Source organism: Chrysochloris asiatica, unplaced genomic scaffold, assembly GCF_000296735.1.
Source record: "Chrysochloris asiatica unplaced genomic scaffold, ChrAsi1.0 scaffold00174, whole genome shotgun sequence".
Classification (NCBI taxonomy): Eukaryota; Metazoa; Chordata; class Mammalia; order Afrosoricida; family Chrysochloridae; genus Chrysochloris; species Chrysochloris asiatica.
In genome coordinates, this window is record NW_006408692.1 from 2,037,400 (window position 1) to 2,045,823 (window position 8,424).

The window sequence follows — 8,424 nt, forward strand, 5'->3', positions numbered from 1 at the left end:
AAGTTATATGAATTGTTGAATGTGAAACTGATGATGTGCCCTGTAAACTTTCACTCAATCCACAATAAAAACCTTAAATTTAAAAAAAAAAAACAGACTCTATAGCACTTAACAACAACAATGACAGCAGTTATTTATGGTACAGTTGGACAGCTGCTGTTGTCAAGTGCTTGGGCAACTATTGTTAAGTGCCACTGAGTCAGTTCTGGTTCCTAGCAACCCTGTACAGGGTTTCCAAGGAGTAGCTAATGGGTTTGAACCACCAACCTTGCATTTAGCAGTTGAGTGCTTGTCTTACAATGTCACACAAGGACTCCATGGTTGGATAGTGAAAAGGTGTATTCCATAAACAGGCAAATCTGATGCTCAAGACATTAAAAAAAAACACTTTAAAGTGTTTAAAAGCAAAGATCTCAGTTTGAGGACTAAGGGGCGTCAGACCTAGGCCATGGTATTTTCAATCACATATACATGTGAAGGTTGGACAATGAATAAGGAAGACCCATAGAAGAATTGATGTATTTGAGTTATGGTGTTAGAGAAGAATATTAAAAGTACCATGGATTGCCAGAAGAACAAAAAATACGTGCTGGGAAAAGTACAGCCAGAATGCTCCTTAGAAGCCAGGATTGCTAAGACTTCATCTCTTATACTTCGGACATATTATCAAGAGGGACCAGTTTCTTGAGAAGGACATCATGCTTGGTAAAGTGGAGGGTGGGTGAAATTAAAGGAAGACCCCCACCCCCACCCCCCAGTGAGATGGATTGATTCCACGGCAGAAGCAATGGGCTCAATTGTACTAACTATGAAGATGGCACAGGACCAGTCAGTGTTTCATTCTGTTGTGCATAAGGCTACAACCAACTCCAGGGCACCTAACAACAATGTATCATTGTTAACAATGTTGATTAAATAAGAAAAGCTGAAAAGAGTTAAAGAAATTGCTTGGGACTCTTCTTTGCAGAGATAACCTCTATTCACTCCTGTCTCACCCATTTTTAATCAGTGTGCCCCTATTCAAAAATCATGAGCTTCCAAGAGTAAGAATCATATTTCATCAATTTTGTTGACCCGTGTATCTGAGTGCTTATATTTATTATCATTTTAATCTTTACAATTGTTATCCCTATTTTGCACATTTAAAAAAATCAGTATTTACTTCTAAGAGGGAAAAAAAAGTTCAAGGGAGCTTATTTTCAGGGGCTCTATTTTGTCAAGATGATTAATCTCCTGAAAACTTGGCTGCAAATAATAAGCTGACGGCACAGGGGTAAGCAAACAGAAATGTGCTGACCTGGTCTCAGCACCTTGTACAACTGAAACAGCTGTGCAATAGCCACACAGCTCCAACCCCTTACATGTTCTGTTACAACACAGGGACATCTTGGAAACAGTGCTTTCAACCTTCTAATGATGTACTTCTCACCACTGGTCTGGCCAGTAAAGTCTCTACCTATACGAGGTTTCTTTATCCCAAGGAATCTTTTAAAACAAGCACATGCGTAACAGAATCTAGTTTCTCCTATCTGCCTTTCTTCAAAGCATACGTACATCAAAGTCAGAATGAAATGATACTTCCCATCCCATTTTAAAAGAAATAATGACCTTGTTTTCGACTTCTAATAAAATACTGCCACTATTTATGAGGAGAAAATTACAAGAATCCTTTCTCATACAATAATCCATTTGTAACTACCTATGTTCATCTACAAAAATAAAATTTTAACACCCTAATATTTGCTATGTACATAATGTAAAACAGGCTAAGCATTTTTTTTTTTTTAATTTAAAAGAGAAAGTATTGCTTTGTGAAAAAATATTTGTCAATTATTGACTGTAATTAGGCTGGCTCTGAGCTTCCTAGAAGACAAACTCAAACGGGCAACATATGGGGTTATATAGTTTTCATTGCCTCCAAAAAGAGAACACATACATTTTTCAATAAAATACAAACAAATAAATTTTAATCAGAAATCCATCAAATGATTTTCCATATTTAAAAAAGTTTTTCTAGCAAGTTTCATAAAAAAATAAAAATATAATAGCAATAGCTAACAAGTGCTTACTACTAACTACATCGAAACACTGGACTAGCAATTTCTATACACTGTCTCATTTCATCTTTCACAATCACCCGAGGAAGTTTTAACTGTCATTAAGTACTGTTGAGTTAGTTCCAACCTATAATGAGCTCGTATAAGGTTTCCCAAGTTATAAATATTTGTGCGAATAAAAAGCCTTGCAGATCTCCCTCGGAATGGTTGGTAGGCTCAAAGAGCTGACCTTGTGGTTTGCACTTCTGTACTTATGCTACAGAACCACCAGGTTCCATCGTAGGAGCTAGGCATTATTATTATTTCCCTTCACTGCAACTTCACAAGTGACGCAGAAATGTTCTTCACATATCTACATCTTTTCTCTATAAAAGCCAAATAGATAACATTCAATCTTAACTCAGAAAAGACATCTTTATGAGTAGACAGATAATATAATACATGTATATTTCTAAAATAACCATCTTTCATAAGCTTCCAAAAAATATTTCTTACTGATCTTGCTTTGAATTTATTTAACTTCCAATTTATAGAAATCACAAGCATCCTTTAAAGCAAATAGCTAAATTGCTTCAATATGTGTGTGTATAAATGCATACATAGTATGTTCCTTTAGTTTATCTTTGTAAAATAAAACATTACATCAAAATGACATAAATTTATTTTGGTAAAAACAGACACTTTACTGTGTAAATTATAATTGTCAACAAACAGGAAGTTTTCACAAGGAACAGAATCCAGTTATTTTGAATAGCTCCAAAGAACAGTATCAGAACCAGCAGGAAAGTTGTAGGGTAGATGATTTCATTTTAATGGAAAACAAATGATTAACATATACCAACCTATAAAGGGAATTGATCGCTTAAAAAAGTTCACTAGGTTTTCTAGTACTAAAAGCACTAAGCAGAGAATGAAGAGCTCTGTGTCATAGATGTTCTGAAAAGGCATTCTTCTTTGAAGAGAAAGGAGAACTAGATAAATTATTCTTTAGATGCTGAGGTTGTAAAGATTTAAGAATCAGGAAGTCTAACATTATACTAGACATGAACAAGAAAATAATTCCAGTTCATTCATTTATCCCATGTATTCATGTTATTCATTTCAGAAATACGATTTGCCAGGCACTGTTCTGAGCACTAGAGATACAGTGTGAGTAAAAAAACAAAACAAATTTAAAAAACAACTTTTGTTTGACAAACGTTTCTTTTCTCATGGAACCAGCATTGAAATAGAATAAAACTGCTCATGATTTGTCACTGTAAGTTGGAACTCTTTGTCAGAGAGCTCTGGGAGCTCTGGTGGTGTGATGGTTAAGTGTTCTACTGCTAACTAAAAGGTTGGTCATTTAAATCCACCCTGAGGCTCCATGGGAAAAAGACCTGGAGATCCTGATTGTTGTTGTTGTGTGCGGTGGAGTCAGTTCCAACCCATAGTGACTCTGTATAGGGTTTCCATGGAGCTGCTGGTGAGCTTGAACTGCCAACCCTGCAGTTCAAACAGCTTTGCAGTCTGGTGCATTAACCCACAGGGCCACACCAGGACTCCTGATTACAGCCTAGAATATTCTATGTAGTTGTACTGTCATACAAGGTCACTATGAGCTGAAAATCAACTCGACAGCAGCTAACAACAACATTATAATGCCAGGCCCTGTACTGAAAATTTACATAATATCTCATTAGTCCTTACAACAACCTCTGTTAGGTAGAACTTTGATTCCCATTACCAAATGAGGAAACTAAAGCACAGAAGCATAATGACTTGCTGATGGTTACAGAGCTAGTTAAATAACAGAGCAGGAAATGGAAGCCAGGCTTGTTTTTACAACATTGCCCAGGCTTTACACCATGACACCTCATGCCTCTTCCTGTCAATTACCCCATCCTTTAAGGAGTCCTGGTGTGGCTCTATGGGGTAATGCAGTGGACTACAAGGTCAGTTTCAATCTCAAGGTCAGCAGTCCAAATTCACCAGCCACTCCTCAGAAATTCTATATAGGGTCACTAGGAATCATAAATGACTCCACAGCACTTAACAACAAGGTCAATTTGGAGTCCTGGTGTGGTGCTGTAGAATAAGCACTGGACTGCTAACCACAAGGCTGGCAGTTCAAACCCACCAACTGCTCCTTAGAAATCCCATACAGGGTCGATAGGAATTGGAACCAACTCAATGGTTGTTGTTATCTCCTACTATGAAACTTTTTCTAATCCCTTTGATAAGGTACCATCTGAGCACCCTCTGCAGCCCAGACCCTCTTATATCTTTATGTGGCTATTATTTTGTTTTTCTCTGCAACTAAGTTGCTTGCCTATCATGGGTTTTCCTAGACCCAGCTCCTAGCATTGAAGGATCTCCTTAAAGTTAAAAGTTATGTCTTCTTCATTCTTTTATTACCTGAGAGTGTTAAACAGACTCTGAATCACAGTGACCCTATAGGACAGACCAAACTATCTCATAGAGTTTCCAAGACTATAAACCTTTAGAGAAACAGACTACAACTTCTTTCTCTATAACTGGTGGGTTTGAACTGCTGACCATTCAGGTAGCAGCTGAGTGCTTAACCACTGTAATCACCAATGTTCCTTATTTCTTATACCGCCCTCCCCACAAAAGAAATAACCAATGTGTATTCCATATAGTAGGCACTCAAAGGAGAACTCTAAATTTAATTCACTAAAACTTATTACTTTCAATATTATTTATGAAGATTAAATCTGAATTTGACAGGAAATTTGCCAAGCTCTTTAAATTGTTATGGTATAATCTAATCCATTTGAAAAATTAAAGTCCATCTTATTATACAAAATCAATATATACTGTTGTCAAAAAATCACCAAGTTCAATGATTCAAATAATACTATAATTTATCATTTCTAACTGAATTTTGAAAAAAAAAAAAGCAGCATCTTTAAGCACCCATGAAATTACTACTACCACAGCATCAGAAAACACACATATCAATCTGCTTTCAGAATGGAGAAGTCAAGTTTTAATACACTGTTCTCCCCACTGATAGATAACTGTCAGGGGGCTAAATCTACCTGAGGACGTAATAGAGTGTAGGGGAGGAAAAGAGACAGATTTGAAAGAATACTCAAATCTCCCAACCAGAGTAGGATTTTTAATTTTGAAGTTCTGTCCTGCAGTATGCCAAAATTCTGATAGAAAGTTCACCATTTTTCAGGTCAGAGAAAAGGGAAGGAACCTGGGGCAACCATGTCTTTTGTAAAATGACAGAGAAGTTCCAGGAAGAAAAGAGCTAGAGAAGCATTCTGTCTATAAATTCTTCCTAGTTTCTGGCTGGCCCCTGAACCACGTACACATGAGACAAACTAGTAAAAGTCATTTCAACTGAGATGTAAACTATTGTGCACTCCAGGGAGCCAGGGTATGTATGCAGCTGTAATCTTAACTAGCCAAATGTCTACTAAAACATTAACACTCTTCGGGGAAAATGACCAATTCTCCAGGGAAAAGAGAAACAACCAAGGCCACCTTTGAAAAGACCAGATATTACAATTACCAGACAAAAACTTTAAAGTAGCCATTTTATCTATGTTCAATGAGGTAAATAAACTCATAATGAATGAAGGTCACTCATCTCATGAGAGAAACAGAAAGTCTGTAAAATAATAAGATGCAAATGTTAAAACTAAAAACTAAATACCTGTAATTAAAGATAACACAAAATCCACTAAGTAGGCTGACTAACAATAGAAATGACAATGAGGAAGTAAAGGAACGTGTAGAAAAATGAATAGAAATTATCTAATCTAAGAGGGAAAAAGGTTAAAAGAAAGAAAGAAAAAAGAGCCTCAGTTCTCTGTGGGACAATATAAAATGTAACATACGTATAATTAGAAACCAAGAGATATAAAAACTACAACAGGAAAAAAATTCTCAAAGACTAGGGTCAAAACCTTCCTAAATTTGTTGAAAGGCATAAAGGCATAGACAAAAAAGCTCTACAGATCACAAACAGAATAAATTTGAAGAAAATCACACAGAGGCATAACATAGTAAAGACACTGAAAGCAAAAGTTTAAGAGAAAATACTGAAAGCAGCCAGAAAAGAGAATACAACAATATGTACAGGCACATAATAGCACAAAGGACTATGGGCTTCTCATTTGAAACCATGGAGGCCAGAAGATAGTAGAAAAGAAAAAAAAAAAAAAAACAAAAACATGCCAACCAAGAATCCTATACCCAAAGAAATAACCATGAATAAGCATAAAATAAAGTTACTATCATATGAAGGAGGTTTAAAAGGTTCATAGAAAAATGGAATTAAACTATAATGGAATTTTTCCATGGACTGTTTGAAGCTCCCTGGACTGTGAACAAGGTCCTCAGACATTCTATGGTGTCAGGGGATACCCTGGGTGGTACAAATGATTATTGTCTCCAAAGGTAAGTGAAAGGTCAGAGATTCCACAGAAGACAGGTCTCGCAATCTACTTCTGAAAAAAAATCAGCTGTTGAAAAAAGCCTATGGAATATAGTTATACTCTAACATACATGAGCTCTCCACAAATCAGAATCAGCAACTTTTTTTTTTTTTTTTTAACAGGTTATGGTATCAGAACTCATCCTAACCTTTGGGCACCTCTGCCAAAAACTTGGGTTTTAGAATCAAATTCTTAAGAGTTACAAACCTCATACATGGCAGATTGGAATTCAAACCTTTAGTGGCCCGCCGACACACACAAAAAAATAAGGTAAGCTTGGGTCTAGTCAAGATCGTATTTCTCAGGAAATCTTCTGACTAGGGTTATTGTTAATGATGGCTCCAATACGCTTAAAAATCCCAAGAGTAGTCTTATATTAATATAAAGACTCAGAAATGGTCAAAGAGCTAAAAAGATAAAATTTAGATTGACTTTTTGTGTCTTCCAAGGGAAAGCCACTAAGGGAAAAAAAACTTCTCATATAAGATTTTCCGTTTTTGCAATGACTTCCTGTATGTCAAATGCTATCATGTAAAGAAGTATATGCTTAATCTGAAATCATGGCTATTGTCAAAGGGAAAAACTATTATTAAATACAAAGAAATTTGTATTTAAAATCTATAGTATTACATTTAAAGAAATAAGCACCACAGATAAATGCCAAAACATTGGGAACAAAAGCATGTATTACAGCAAACTATAAAAATTTAACAAAAAAATAACAAATATATCCATCCTAGCATATCAGTAATTTTAAATAGTCATTGCATTAAAAGGCCTATTCTACTCTGTTCTTATAAAATAGGCTCTAAATTATAAATAACTTTCCATGTAAATTTTATATACAGTTAGCATAAACAGGCATAGCTGTAAATTTGAAGAGATGGAAAAAAAATTTTTTTTAACTTATCTTTCTCTAAAAAGAATACTAGGCAAAAAGTATAGGAACAGATGATACATATTCTGGAAAAGCAATTATCTAAATTAAAACTACTGATCAAGACCAGCATTCAATCCTAACTCAGTGGGAGTTTTAACCCCAATGTCTCCCAAGCATCTGCAAAAAAACAACCTCCCGATTTTATCTCCAACATTAAACTTGTCTCAGTGTTACTCACAATGAATGAACAATGCCTGACAAACTCATCAGGTTCCACTTTCACAAGTTCAATTCATATAGGCCTGTTAGTAAAACACAAAGTAATCCACTGATTCTAGAGGTTTACATTACAATTCCCTCTTCAACTCACGTTTCTAAGCTTTCTATATTTTTTTAAATGTCCTAAATATACCTAGAAATAAAACCATGGGAAGGGACTTTAAGATACTGAATGATAAATTTCCAAGGCTGCTGTTACTGGAATGCATAAATTGACTGATATGCCAGACTACATGACTTGAAAAATACCTTCTTACTCTATCCAACTTATGACTCCAATATTAATACGTTATAATTTATACCTTAGTGTAAGTACATTCTTAGTCAGGCAGAAATATATAGCTGGTGTGATTCATATTAAACCTATAGAGGAAAATACCATTCTTTAATACTTGCTATTATTAGGTGACTTCGTGTCAGTTCCAACTCATAGTGACCGTATGCACAACAGAACAGAACACTGCCCGGTCCTGAGTCATCCTTACAATTGTTGTTAAGCTTGGTAGCGTAGTGGTTACGAATCGGGCTGCGAACCATAAGGTCAGCAGTTCGAAACTACCAGCTACTCCGTGGGAGAAAGATGAGGCTTTCTACTCCCGTAAGGATTTACACCCTCGGAAACCCTGTACAGGGTCGCTATGGGTCGGAACCGACTTTAAGGCACTTAACAACAACAACAACAACAGATACACTACCAACTACTCTGACCAGTATCCCAATAGAAAGCCATAGACAGAGTGTGTGTGTGTGGTGG

At 35.9% G+C, this 8,424-nt stretch overlaps 1 protein-coding gene across 1 annotated transcript in view; it reads right to left on the reverse strand.

Moving 5' to 3' along the window:
• CCDC41 (coiled-coil domain containing 41) overlaps window positions 1–8,424 on the reverse strand; it is a 122,362-nt gene that overhangs the window by 112,382 nt on the left and 1,556 nt on the right. The window lies entirely within an intron of this gene.